This window comes from Cyprinus carpio, chromosome B15 (assembly GCF_018340385.1).
Source record: "Cyprinus carpio isolate SPL01 chromosome B15, ASM1834038v1, whole genome shotgun sequence".
NCBI classification, from domain to species: Eukaryota; Metazoa; Chordata; class Actinopteri; order Cypriniformes; family Cyprinidae; genus Cyprinus; species Cyprinus carpio.
In genome coordinates, this window is record NC_056611.1 from 25858563 (window position 1) to 25874560 (window position 15998).

Sequence of the window (15998 nt, forward strand, 5' to 3'; positions counted from 1 at the left end):
ATAAACTTGCAGCTGTTAAAACACCTGTAACATCTCTCTTAATGAACACTTTACAAGCCTCTTCCGTGAAGCATAGCACTGATTATTATAAATGAAAAATTGTATGGGTTATACATTTCAGTGTAATACAATAGACAAAACAAATTACAGTGATTATGTATTAATACATATATGCATGTGTCAGATATATGTTGATGATAATAATGCTGTAGGAATGAGCTTTGAATATTTAATATTTCATGTGAATAAAATATACAGTAAGGTCCAAGCGCCTGAGAAAATGTGCGATTCAAATCTTATTTAAACTGGGAAATATAAAGAATAGAACAAAAAATGCTATGAAGTAAAATAAATATTTAAGAGAGATTTCTGCTTAATTTCTATGTGACTAATCAAATGCAAGGAAATGAGCGTCACTGATCATGACTCTTTTCCTGCTTCTACTGAAGCTGAACATGCAGAAGAAACAACATTCTCTAATTCATGGCTGCTTCAACTTTTTTTTTCTAATTTTTTTGGGTTGTTATTTTATTTTTGTGGAGAATTTTTGTGTAGGTGTGTGAAAAGCGAGAGTTTTTTTATTGGTGGTTTTTTGTATCCTCACTGTACGTACGTCCTGTTCACAAACACACGGATGTCTCTAGAGTCTCTCTTGCTTTGTATGAAAATAATTAATTACAAAACAAACAGATTTAAAGGGAAAAGCCACCTGGCAAGGAGAGAACTTATCAGTCGCAACATAAAAGGCAGAGCAACTCTAATGTGTTTTCATTCATTGTCACCTAATAAAAATTCTCCTCACTTCACATCAATCACAACTCAAAAACAACTTAAGTTTTTAAAAAAATTGTTTTTTTTATTTTTATCAGTTTTTTTTTTTTTTTCATGATGATCTTTTTATTTGTTTTTGTAATCCCCTGCCAATGTTTTGGTATAAATCCAGAAACATACTTTACATAGGTACACAAAACATGAACGCTTCACTTTACATAGGTACACAAAACATGAACGCTTCACAATAGCGAGTTATGGTTTTTAATGAAAATAAATAAACAAACAGGGAAAAGACAATGATGCTGGGAAGACAAAAATCCAAGATGGTGGTGAGGTGGTGAGGAATCCAGATGATGACGGTGAGAAGGCAGCAGGAGAGGATGGCACAGGAACTGCGGGGAATAGAGCCGAAGGTAAGTATTTGTGGCTGAGTGGAAGTGCGTAGAGTGGATGAGGTTCCGGGAAAACACGAACATCCAACGCAGACAACACTGAAGCCAAACAAACAGGGTAAGTGACATGAAACAACAATCTCACAAACACAAGACGTGAGACAAGCCAATATAAAGGGAATGAGTAATGAGTAACAGCTGTTGCTGATGACAATTAACGGAGACGCCCACAAACTAATCAGTGCAGACGCGAAACACACAGACTTCACCACAAAGTGCCAACACCCAGAGATCACGGTTTACCAACCGTGACAGTACCCCCCTCTCTAAGAGCTCCTCTTGGAGTTCCCAGAAGGGCCTACCTGCTGATTGTATTCATCAATAAGGGAGTGATCCAATATGTCCCTAGCAGGTACCCAACTCCTCTCCTCCGGACCGTAACCTTCCCAGTCCACCAGGTACTGGAATCCTCGTCCCCTCCGTCTCGAGTCCAGAATACGATTAACCGAATAAGTCGGTTCCCCATCTACGAGACGCGGCGGCGGGGGGAACCGGAGTAGGCGGATTAATACGTGCATAAAACACGGGTTTAATTTTGGACACATGAAAGGCGGGGTGTATCCTCCTGTACGCTGGAGGTAGTTTGGGCGGACTGTCACCGGACTAATGATCTTGGTGATAGTAAACGGGCCAATAAATTTGGGAGCTAATTTATTAGAAACGGAATGCAGAGGAATGTTACTGGTAGAAAGCCACACTTTTTGACCCACGACGTAAACGGGAGGCTTTGACCGGTGGCGATCGGCCTTGGCCTTAGTGCGCTCCCTCATCCGGAGCAGAGTCTCGCGGGCTCTGGTCCAGGTGCGGTGGCACCTCTGGACAAACGCGTGAGCGGCGGGGGGGGACCGCGACTTCAGATTCCAGACTGGGAAAAACTGGTGGCTGGTAACCTAAACTGCATTGGAACGGGAGAAAGGGCCGTGGCTGACACTGGTAACGAATTGTGAGCGTACTCCACCATAGAGAGTTGTTGACTCCAGGAAGAAGGATTCTTGGAGACCAAACATCGCAACGTCCTCTCTAAATCTTGGTTGGCTCGCTCAGACTGTCCGTTGCTCTGGGGATGATAACCCGAAGACAAGCTAACTGACGCTCCTAGCAATTTACAAAACTCTTTCCAAAATTTGGATATAAATTGAGATCCCCTGTCAGAAACCACGTCTCCCTCCCGGTGGAGGCCATGAAGCCGAAAGACGTGATCTAGGACAGTGACCGCTGTCTCCTTGGCTGTCGGTAATTTGGGCAAGGGGAATGAAATGTGCCGCCTTCGAGAACCGGTCCACTACGGTCAAAACGACCGTCATGCCATTAGAGGGCGGGGAGGGGGGCGGTAACAAAATCTAGAGCGATGTGGGACCAGGGTCTCGAAGGGACAGACAGCGGTTGAAGGAGCCCATCAGGAGGTCGGTTAGATGACTTACCACTGGCGCAAACTGAGCAAGCCAACACAAAATCGCGGACGTCACGAGCCATACGTGGCCACCAGAATCGTTGTTTAACCAACCCATTAGTTCGACTTATCCCTGGGTGACAAGCCACGTTAGAACAGTGACCCCACTGAATGACTTCAGACCTTAACTCCTCCGGCACAAATAAACGGTTCGGTGGGCAACCGGACGGAGGCATTACCCCTTGTAAGGCCGTCTTGACCTTCGACTCGACCTCCCATACGAGTGCTGAGACCACTAACTTCTCAGGTAAAATACACTCGGGAGTCACCGGGCGGGTGGAGGGGGATCAAATAGACGTGATAAAGAATCGGGTTTGATATTTTTGGAACCCGGGCGGTACGATAAAGTAAACTCAAAACGACCGAAAAAAAGTGCCCACCGAGCCTGCCTGGAATTGAGTCTCTTTTGGCAGTTCTAATGTACTCTAAATTCTTATGATCAGTCCAAACGATGAAAGGTACCCCTGAACCTTCCAGCCAGTGACGCCACTCCTCTAACGCTAATTTGACGGCCAACAACTCTCTATTGCCAATGTCATAATTACGTTCAGCAGGAGATAATCGATGAGAGAAAAACGCGCAAGGATGTACCTTATCGTCCGAAGCAGCACGTTGGGACAACACTGCTCCTACCCCCACCTCTGACGAGTCGACCTCCACCACGAACTGCCGCGTGGGATCAGGGGCCACCAGGATGGGAGCCGAAACGAAGCGGCTTTTGAGTTTAGCGAACGCAGCCTCAGCTGCCGTCCGACCACCTGAACGGAAGGTACTGGGAGAGGTCAAGGCTGTCAGAGGTGAGGCTAGTTGGCTGAAATTGCGAATAAAACGCCGATAGAAATTGGCGAACCCCAGAAATCGCTGTAGGGCCTTACGGGAATCTGGAGATGGCCAATCTATCACAGCCTTAACCTTGTCAGGGTCCATACGTATTCCCTCGGACGAGACGATATATCCTAGGAAGGGAACAGACTGTGCATGGAATACGCATTTCTCCGCCTTGACAAAAAGCCCATTCTCAAGTAACCTCTGGAGCACTCGTCTGACGTGTTGAACATGTTCCTGGAGAGATGAGAAGAAAAAAAACATCAGTATGTCATCCAGGTAAACATATATAAACTGATCTACCATATCTCTCAACACGTCATTAACGAGTGCTTGGAAAAACCCCGGGCGCGTTGGAGAGCCCGAACGGCATCACCAAGTATTCAAAGTGCCCTCTAGGAGTATAAAAGGCGGTTTTTCCATTCATCCCCCTTCCTGATGCGGACCAAATGATAAGCATTACGTAAATCCAATTTTGTGAATGTATATGGACGCTCCCTGCAACCTCTCCAAAGCTGAAGACATGAGTGGTAAAGGATAGGTGTTCTTTATCGTGATGTTGTTCAGCTCTCGGTAATCAATGCAAGGTCGCAGAGAACCATCCTTCTTACCCACAAAAAAGAATCCCGCCCCCGCTGGAGAAGAGGAAGAACGGATGAACCCAGACGCTAAGGAATCAGAAATGTATTTCTCCATGGGCCTCCCTCTCAGGAATAGAAAAGAGAGTATAACTTGCCTTTAGGCGGAGATTTACCTGACACTAAATCTATGGCACAGTCGTAGGGACGATGCGGAGGAAGAGTAGCAGCACGGGACTTACTGAACACTTCCTTCAGGTCCAGGTACTCTACGGGCACGTTTGGCAACACCATGTTCTCCTTCTGAAAAACAGAAACAGGGACAACAGGACAAGCAGAAACCAGACAAGACTCATGACAACTTTCACTCCACAATGTGATTGTGTTGGAACCCCATTCCACTCGTGGATTTATGTTGGTTAACCAGGGGGTGACCTAACACAATGGGAGCAACAGGGGAGTCCATGAAGGAAAAAGGATATGGTCTCGCGATGATTGCCAGAAGTGAGTAGTGTGATGGGTTCTGTGTGTGTGTGTGACGTGAGGCAGTTCCTGGCCGTTGAGTGCGGTGACGTGGATGGGGAGAGACACAGACAGGACAGGAATGTTCAGGTGATGTGCCAGGGAAGAATCGATGAAATTACCTTCGGCTCCGGAGTCCAGAAGGGCGTGACATTCATGAGAGTGATTCTTCCACCGCAGTTTCACCGGAAGGAGGGTCGATGATGTTGTTGAGGACTTCCCAGCGGAGATCCCACCCGATAGTAGCCTCAAGTTTACTACCGGGCTGGCTCTTTACCGGGCATGAGTAGATGTTGTGTTCTGAGCCTCCACAGTATAAACATAGTCCTTGGGATCTCCGCCGTTCCCTCTCCCTCCGGGACAGCCGAGCTCTACCCGCCTGCATGGGCTCGTGGTCGTTGATGGGACCGACCGCGTTCTCTCGACTCGAGCGCCCCCTAACTGGAGAGATGGTATGACGTGTAGGACTGGACTGGCGACCCAGGCGATTAATCCGGGCATCAACTCGTAAGGCCAAGTCGATTAATCCATTGAGTGTGGGGGGCAGCTCGAGGAGATAGATCTCCTTTAGAACCACGGTCGGATAACCCATGCAGGAATCGATCCCACTGCGCCGCCTGGTTCCACTGGCACGTGGCCGCCAGGGTGCGGAATTCGATGGAGTAATCCGTGACAGATGACGTGCCTTGACGAATGTCTGAGAGCTGGTGAGCGGCCTCCCTGCCGGCCACGGCTCGATCGAAAACCCTCCTCATCTCCTCAGAGAGGGCGTGGAACGAGGCACAGCACGGATGTTGATTCTCCCACACCGCCGTCCCCATAGGGCTGCCTTGCCCGACAGTAACGTGAGCGTAAACGCCACTTTGGATTCCTCGGTGGTGAAGGTGCGGGGCTGCAAAGCGAAATGCATAGAACATTTATTCAAGAAAGTTCTGCAAAAAGGCTCACCGGAGTAGTTTTCAGGCGCCGGAAGTCTCGGCTCTGGCCGGAAATGATCCTGGGGGGTTCCCGGGGGGACGGGCAGCGCAGGCGGTGCGATGGGCGCAGTGGGAGAGGTGAGCTGATGGATCTGCTGGGTGAGCTCGGACACCTGTGCCACCAGCACTTGGACAGCGCGTCCGGTGTTCGAGATGCTCTCCTGCTGCTGATCCATACGTTTCACACTGTGATGCATAAAGTCCGTGAGTGCGTTGGTGCTCGCTGCTTCCATGGAGGTGAGATCGTTCTGCGACGGCTGGGTGAAGGAAGGACTGGAAACAATAGCGAGTTATGGTTTTTAATGAAAATAAATAAACAAACAGGGAAAAGACAATGATGCTGGGAAGACAACAATCCAAGATGGTGGTGAGGTTGTGGGGAATCCGGATGATGACGGTGAGAAGGCAGCAGGAGAGGATGGCACAGGAACTGCGGGGAATAGAGCTGAAGGTAAGTATTTGTGGGCTGAGTGGAAGTGCGTAGAGTGGATGAGGTTCCGGGAAAACACGAACATCCAACGCAGACAACACTGGAGCAAAACAAACAGGGTAAGCGACATGAAACAACGATCTCACAAACACAAGACGTGAGACAAGCCAATATAAAGGGAATGAGTAATGAGTGACAGCTGTTGCTGATGACAATTAACGGAGACGCCCACAAACTAATCAGTGCAGATGCGAAACACACAGACTTCACCACAAAGTGCCAACACCCCGAGATCACGGTTTACCAACCGTGACATTACACCCAGAGATCACGGTTTACCAACCGTGACATTGCACCCATCAAATCCACAAATGATAAAAGTTTTGTTACCTTATAATGTTAATGTCTGTTATGAAGAATACAGAATATATTTATGTTGCCTTATTAAATTATATGAATTGGATTTAGACACATTTTAGCTTGTGTATATTAGAAGTATTTAATGTCATTTTTATTTAAATTCATTTTTATTTAACTTTTTTATTTATTTTAAGTACCGATCTGAATCAAATGATTCCTGAATCCACACCAAAGTACCAATTTGAATTAAAGGACTCCTGAACCTGCATCGCAGTACCAATCTGAATCAAATGATTCCCGAACCCACACCGAAGTCCCGATCTGAATAAACGATTCCCGAACCCACACCGAAGTACCAATCTGAATCAAATGATTCGCGAACCCACACCAAAGTCCCAATCTGAATCAAATGATTCCCGAACCCACCCCGAAGTCCGGATCTGAATAAATGATTCCTGAACCCACACCGAAGTACCAATCTGAATCAAATGATTTGCGAAGCTGCACCAAAGTCTTGATCTGAATCAAATGATTCCCGAACCCGTATAGAAGTCCCGATATAAAACAAATGTTTTTTGAAAGCAACACCAAATGATTTGCGATCCACACTCTGTAGTAGGCTATCGCTCTAAATAGTGATTCGCAAACCATCATTTCAGATAGGGACTTCGGATCGCAAATCACAAATCATTCAATTCACGAACCAGCTCCGAAGTTCCAATCTAACTCAAAAGATTCACAAACCCGCTCCAAAGTTCAGATCTGAATCAAATGATTCACAATACGCAATCCGATTTGAGAGCTTCGAAACAGTGAATCATTTTGTGACGTGATTTTTTTACTGATTCAGAGTTTCGAAAAGCTCCGTTTCCCCCATCACTGCTTGCTTTTTAAAATCAATTACAAGGAAGGAGAATTTTTTTTAAATTCTGTTTGTTTGGATACATTAGATCAGGTGGTGGCATAGAAAGGCAGGTGCATAGAAAGCATAAACCAGCTCCATGTTTAAATGAACATATCCGGTCCCTAAGAATCGAATGTAGAAGATGTGAACGGAAATGAAAGAAAGATAAGTTACAAATTTCTTATGAAATGTTGAAAGACTCGTTGTCTAAATCAATGATTTACTTTGAATCCTAGATTAGAGGTGCCTGGTGATATGTATATGTTGAACTACGTGAACGCTTTTTATGATTCTTTGTCAGTCGAGTATCAGAGGTTCAAAATAGTACACAACAGTGTGCACATGTTCCTTTGAATGCACCAGAAACTAATGCTATGCTATGCGAACTTGAGCCTAACTTCCTATCCACTTTTAATGACATTGTTTTTAAGCTGAAGCCTACATTTACTCCTCAAGACATTGTTCCGACACCCCTGTTAAGGCAAATCATTGAATCGGTCAGTCCATATATAGTTTCTATAATAAATAAAAGCCTACTTTCAGGGATTGTTCCAGAGTACTGTAAACACGCTGTAGTTCAGCCCTTGTTGAAAAAATGAAAATCTGGATAAGAGCGTTTTCTGCAACTACAGACCAATCTCAAAACCTCCATTTCTGGCCAAGATCTTAGAGAAAATTGTTCTTACTCAACTGGAGTCAGTCCTTGATGAAAATTATATTTGTGAAGTATTTCAATCAGGTTTTAAAAAGCACCACAGTACAGAAACAATATTATTTTAAAGGTTTTAAATGACATTTTTTGGCAACTGATGGTGGTAATGTGATTATATTTTTGCTTTTAGATCTCACGGCAGTGTTCGACACAACTGACCAACATATTCTTAAGAAGGAAATGCCTTAAATTGGATTAAGTCGTATCTTTTAAATAGAAGTTTTAAACACCTTCAACACCTTTCCCATATGGTATTCCACAAGGCTCTGTTTTTGCACCGCTTCTCTTCTCTCTTTATATGATCATGCTAGATTTGATTTTGCATAAATACAGTGTTTCATTTCGCTAGATTTGATTTTGCATAAATACAGTGTTTCATTCTAAGCCTTGGAAAGATACAGTGTTTCATTTCAGTGTTGGCCTATTTTAATGAAGTCAAGGCATGGATGTCTACAATATTTTTGAGCCACAATGAATCAAAAACAGAAATGATTATCTTTGGTCCTTCTGAACCTGGTGACGCAGTTGAACTTAAGCAGGGTCCTCTGAGCACCTTTAGGAAACATCAGGTAAAAAATCTGGGTGTGATTTGCAATAGCGCACTAAAATTTGATCATAAACAAATAAATGAAATCGTCAGAATGAGCTTTTTCAAATTGAGGATGATCTATAAGATTAACAAAGATTTCACATCGGCTCTTATATTTTCTTACTCCACACATCTATTAAACATCTTTGAAAGCGTGCCGTTTCCTAGTAGTTTAATGCTTTTTTGCAAAAGTTACATAGTGTAGCTTTAAAATAAATCATAAAACCTCTTGAAGCATATTTGATTTATAATTTCCTAGCAAAAACAATATCATTAAAATATCACAGATATCTGTTTTATAACTATTTGTTGCCATTGCTTCATGTTTGGTGTCAGATCATTTCTATCTTCAGTGAAAAGCATGTGTGTGTGTGTGTGTGTGTCATAAATCAAGAATCAGTCACTGTGTGTGTGTATATTTATTGATTGTGGAATCTGAACTGCTGCAATGGGATGGAAGGAGTTTTCAATTTAATTAAACAATACATTTCTTTGAGAGGCTTATGCAAATCCAAATGAATAACTAATATTAGCATGAGCGTTTATCCATTTGTTCAGCGTTACGCAGGAGCGTGACAGACCCACAGTGCTGTAATGACCTCATGGTCAAGCACTGCATCTGGAACTGTGAAAGAAATAATGGTAATGAGATCACACACAGAGACCAGAGAAAGAAATAAGAGAGAGAGATTTTATATTAACAACTCCGTTTTCACACCCGGAGTGCTGCTCTCAGATGTTTAAAGGGACAGGGAGACCCCAAAAATCATCATTTGATCATCATTTATTCCCCCTCATGTCACTTCAATCCTGTATGACCTTGTTTTTTTTTTCCACTGAGCACAAAAGACAGCCGCTGTCTTCAATTCAGTAAAGATAGATGTTTTTTTTTTTTTTTTTTTTTACTGCAAAGCTCCGAAAATACAAAAAAGTGAACCATAAAAGTAGTTATTGCACTGTATTCTAAACCACATCCAAGGTAACAAATTTAGGTTATAAAGAAGTTCTTGTTGTGATTATAATGTCATTTAAAAGTTGCAGAAACGTTTCTTACATCATTCTAATCAAGTCAAGTCACCTTTATTTATATAGCGCTTTATACAATACGGATTGTGTAAAAGCAGCCTTACAGTGTCAAACAGTAAAATAGTTTGTCGTACTAACTTTATCTTCACCTAAAATATATTATCAAATTGTTTATTTTTAATATTCTAAAAATCTTTTCTTGTGATTGTTACATTATTTAAAGGATACAAAAAATGTTTCCTAGAACTTTAAAGTACAAATTGCATCATAAGAACGTTTTGAGAATGCTGTTTTCAGAACGTTATGAAGTTATAAGATTGTTCCATAAACTACTTTAGAAATGTTTTGTCCTTACAATTATATAACTTTAAAAAAAAAAGAAACTATAAATCTATGTTATTTGCTGATAACATTCATCTTAATTATGAACATGCACATGTTTGTGTTTCACTGGTGAAATAAAGTCATGAGTATGATATTGAATGAGAGTGAGTAAATGAAGTGAGTGAGATAAACTATTCCTTTAAAACATAAAGTGGAGATGGAGGGGGTCATAATGGCTGCAGAACAGAAATGAAAAACTGCAGTCAACTTCACGCTATCGGCTTTCAATTGATTAAGAAGGTCGTTTGAAGGTCTCTCTGTCTCTCTCTCTCTCTCTCTTTATAAATCTCTTGGAGTGGAATTAGAACACCAGGCAATTAAAGGCAACCTACTCTACACACACACACACTCTTACTGTTCCAGCTCATAATTTTTATTCAGCACAATTAAAGTGTTACGATGGGTGCTCTGGTCAGACACTCTGAACGGCAGAAAGAGGAGGAGGAGGAGAAGCAAAACGATTGACATGAAGAAAGTGACCGAAAGACAGAACATAAACCACTTTTCTGACAATTTTTTTTAATTATGTTTGAGAAGAGTGTGCTGATACTTTAAGTGATCAGACATTAGGGCTGCACCATTAATTGAATATGATAGTCAAACGCATCTTGTCAGTAAAGCCAGTTTTGTAATCAGTAGTAAATCTCCATCATGTGCTTTCAGATGGAGTGGCATTTACTACACAGAGCCGTAGTTCTCTGACGGCATATTTGGAGTTTCTCTGCACTTTGGGTGGAGATTTACTACTGATCACAGAAACGTGCTTCAGTGACAAGATGTGCATGACAATCGCAGCTTTTGCCTAATCGCGATTTATCGTGCAGCCCTATCAGACATACTTACATTTCCACCTGCTGGACCAGAACACAGCTGAAAGATCCGCAGATGCAGAATAAAAGGGTTATGTGAGCCATATAGAAACCAAGTTTTCATAACAGACAGTAAGAAACCACCTAGAAACCACTCACTTAACTCCTAGCAACTGCATAGCAACAGCCTAGTATTCACACTCTTTGGCTGCCGGATGGCAATAGCATAGCAACCATCCAAAACATTATAAAAACCATATAACAACAGTCTAGCAACCACAAACAACATTCTAGAAGCCGCATATCAACAGCCTAGCAACTATCCACAACATTCTGGCAGCCGAATAGAAACAGCCTAGCAACCACCCACAATGTTCCAGCATCTGCATAGCAACAGCCCAGCAACCACCCACAATATTCCAGCAGCCGCATAGCAACACCCTAACAACCACCCACAACATTCCAGCAGCCACATAGTAACAGCCTAGCAACCACCCATAATATTCCAGCAGCCGCATAGCAACACCCTAACAACCACCCACAACATTCCAGTAGCCACATAGCAACAGCCTAGCAACCACCCATGACTGCAACATTCCACGTAAACAAACACCAATAAAATTTTCTTTAGACATTGTGCAAATGTTTTATCCGGTATTATTTTTTGCTATTATTATTATTCCAGATATTACTGAATTGTGTGTGCACATGTATGTACAGTATATGTTTCTAATATTTTGCCAGTGTAAATCTACTCGATCAGAACTGAACGTGAATGTGAATGCACAGCACAGAAGAACAGCTGCTGGATGTTGGATGAGAGACGGACAGACAGAAGGACAGTGAGAGACATTAGCCTGTTAGCGTCCCGTCACGATCTGTTGTGCTAACCAGATGATAAAGTCAACTAATTGGATCTGTTGGCACTTCATGTTCAATTAATCAATTATTACGGTGTGTAAGATGTGCGTGACTGTAGCTGCATTTGTGTACGACTGCATGTGTGTATGTGCGGTTATTAGAGGACAGTGAATGTGAGCTTCCACCCTGCATTAGACGCTTGACAAGATTTTATTGTCAGTCCAGCAAAAGGCCATGAAATTGAAGTGTAATCAGGGTTTAATTCCAGCTGTAAAAATTCTTACGAGTGTGTGAGTCATGACCATTTGTTTCTGTTTGAATATCAACATATAGAAGCATTTTCTTAGAAAATGCATGTAAAAGCTTGAATTTGTATGTGTGTGTGTGTGTGTGTGTCTGTGTGTGTGTGTGTGTGTGTGTGTGTGAGTGTGTGTGTGTGTGTGTGTGTGTGTGTGTGTGTGTGTGTGTGTGTGTGTGTGTGTGTGTGTGTGTGTGTGTGTGTGTGTGTGTGTTTTCATCTGTAGTGTAGTTAAGGCCTTGAGTTTCAGTCCCACAAACAGCATCACACAGCACAGAGTCAGAGATTGATGTTTTCTGCTTCAGATAATCAGACGCATGTTTTACACATTATATCTGGTCGTTATATGAGTATGAAACTAAATGACAGTTTTACAGCCTTGAAGCATGCTGTAGAACACTTGTGTCGGGCTGATCCAAAACAAACTCATCAATGGGATCAGTTCCATTGTTGAAGCACGCAAATGATGGACAATGTCAGAAATAAATTGTCCAAAATTTATTTGTATGACACCTGAGGTCATATATATATATATATATATATATATATATATATATATATATATATATATATATATATATATATATATATATATATATATATATAAACTGAGTAAAGACAATTACAGTATAATGTTCCAAAAGATTTCTATTTCCAATAAATGCTGTTCTTTTGAACTTTCTATTCATCTGTGAATAAAAATATCACATTTTACATATTCCAATATTGTGCAGCACAACTGTTTTCAGCATTGTTAATAATCAGCTTAAGGCTTTGATCACAGAAATCAATTACAGTTTAACAGATATTTACATGGAAAACAGTTAATTGAAATTGTAATAATATTTCTTTTTTTTTACTGTATTTTTGATCAAATAAATGCAGCTGTTTGACATTTAAAAAGCCAATCATAAGCTTCTGCTACTAATTCGAAAACGTCACTTTAGAACTAGTAAGGAAGGAACGTTAAGTTGCTTCATTAAAAGCTTATTGTATTACTGTATTAAAAGCTGTGTGTTATGTGGAGTATTGTGTGAGAGAGAGATGTACTGATCGAGTGTGATTACCTGCGTCTGATAAAGCATTAATTCTTCAGCTTAGTCTCATATTCACAATAAAATTAACTGTCCACTGAGGAAAGCGATATCTTTGTCATACTATCCTTTCAACTGTTAAGGGAGATAATAATATATTTAATAAACAACAACAACAGCCATCATAAAAGTTGCTAGGCAATTCAGTCAAAAGTACAAAGGCAAGTACATTCTCACCTAAACACTCTTAAAACTACATTCAGTGACAGAAAAAATGTATTAGTTTTAAAATTATAGTGGATTTGGGCATCTGCGGAGTGATACAAACAGTGAAACGGTTGAAGTTTGTGATAAATCCAAGTGCAGCTTTTATTTAAACAAGGTCAAATCCAAAATCCAAACAAATGAAGAAAGACTTGACTTGGCATGAACAGAAACACAAACTAACCAACAGCAGGTTACATGATTCAATACATGACCAAGGACATAAGCAACATGAGGGATATTTATATCAAACAATACAGATCACATGACAAGAACCAACCAGTGAGAGACAAGACACATAACTAAGTCAACCAATGAGAACATGACACAAGAACCAAAGAACCAATCAGAACATAGCACACAGATGGGAATCACATGACTAAACAGGGACCATCACCGAACTCCAAAATAAAAGACATGAAAATATGAACATGAAACAAAACCCAAAAACCCAAGTTACAGAAGATCGCACTCTTATCAGCCAATCAGATTCGAAAACCAGAAAGAACTGTTGTATGAATAAATAGCATATAAAAAGACACAGCATTTGACAAAAAATAAATAAAAATAAAATGTTTTTGTCACAACAGTTAAACCTTATCATTTATCAAGATAACCTTGTGATTCAAAATATAATAAAAATACAATTATACCGTTGAATCTATTCCAAAATGCAATGAATTCAACATGACCTTCCATTTCCAGTGTATTAAATATTACTTGTTTGTGTCAATCTCTATTGAAAAGACAGTTTAAAAGCAATAAAAACATTTCCTTCTTGACTCGGTATTTGACCAATCTGATAAAAGTTCAGACATTTTTACATAAAACTAAAAAATGCAAAAATTCAAAATAAAACATACTATTAAAAAAAGTATGCATTTTACAGTATATACTGTGAATCATGCACTTCATGTCTATCAGTGTTCTGCAAACAAAGCCACATGCATTCTCTCTTTCAGCTCATTCCCTCTGAAAACATAAAGTCATATTTTTCTATCACATCAATGGGATGAAGCTTCCATCCAAAGCAGATTTCATTACTGAAGCGTGTGTGTGTGTGTGTGTGTGTGTGTGTGTGTGTGTGTTGAGCAGTCAATCAATCACGTAAGAGCAGCAGAAGTCTGTGGGTGTTTGTTTGAGCACGCTGCACTCGGCTTTCTTGCTCTTTTGTCTTACGGAAGGAAAATTGTTTCTCGTAATGGAGTTTGAGAAACGCAGCAGAACAACAGGCACGGTGTACATGAGATGTGAGACCTGAACATGACTCTGTTTTTATTACCCATGATGCAACTCCAGCAGCACACAGCAGGTTTGGGAAGGTTATTATCAACCTCGTGCAAAACAGCTGATGTGTTTTTGAGAGACGCTCCAAATGGATTCAAACTCGCCATTTGGACCCGGTTTCAAATCTCTGAATTTGTTTGCCAAATGCATTTGAGACTCTGCTATGACTATTTTTGTTTTTTATGACTTGACATAGACTTTTATCTGTATTGCCTTTAAATCATACAATCTAACATGTTCTAATAATGTTGAGTTAATGTTCTCATTAAGTTATGAAAATGTTATTCTGAATGCTGTCAGAATGTTCAAACATTAAATGTTATGAAAACATTTTTTCCTGGTTATGTGAACGTTAGAGAAAACATCAAAGGAATGTTACATTTGTATCATTATGTGAACATCCCACTAAGACAATTAAAAGAAGTTCCATGAGCAATGTATAGAGCAACAATTTTGTTCTAACATTTTGATAAAGTTATTAAATACCAGATAATGTTCTATTAACGTTACTGAAAGAATATTTGTTCATAACTTCTTAGTTTGTTAATTTGTTTATGTTCCTAAACCATCTGATTTCAAATAGTAATGTTTAAAAAAAAACATTAGACAAACATCCGTCTAAAACATTTCCATGAACGATAGAATGTTTTTGTGCTAATGTTTTGATAACATTATTAAAGACCTGATAATGTTACTGGAAGAATATTTGTTCATAACTTTAAGAAAACCTTGCCAGAACGCTCTGAGAACATTAACTGTTTTGTCTCCTGAAATGTTTAAAGTTCACATTTGGTCACATCTCTACTAAAAATGTATTTGTTTATTTGGATTCCCATGAGCCGCTACCAAAATGCAGGACTAACCTGATAAAATGGAGGTAAATATAACAAGATGAAGTAACAAATCACGAGGAATCATTGCTTCGAGCAGCACATTTGTGTGAAAAACTCTCAATAACAGTCTGAGTGAAGATGATCACAGGTTTAGTTTGTTTCTTTATCATTGCGTCATTATACTGATGCCGTTACTAAAACGGTTTTATTCATGCATAACTTGTTAGCAAGACATGACATTCAGACATTCAAACACTAAACCAAACAAACCTTGAAACCAAACTCAAGACTCAGAGCTTATAGATTTGACATGAAGTTCAAAACAAACACAAACTCACTCATGCATCATTATTCTTATTGCCTGAGACCAGAGATCAGTTACTGCACTAGAGTTTGTGTTTGTGTGTGTGTGTGTGTGTGTGTGTGTGTGTGTGTGTGTTCTGACTGTAATGAGGTTGTATGAGGGTCAGTAGCTGCAGAGATGAACCACACAGATTCCTGCCCTGATCATTACAGACATACAACAAAGCTGACGGCAACAACTGACCACACACACACACACACACACACACACACACACACACACACAACACACCACACAACACCACACACTCACACTCTCTCGCTCT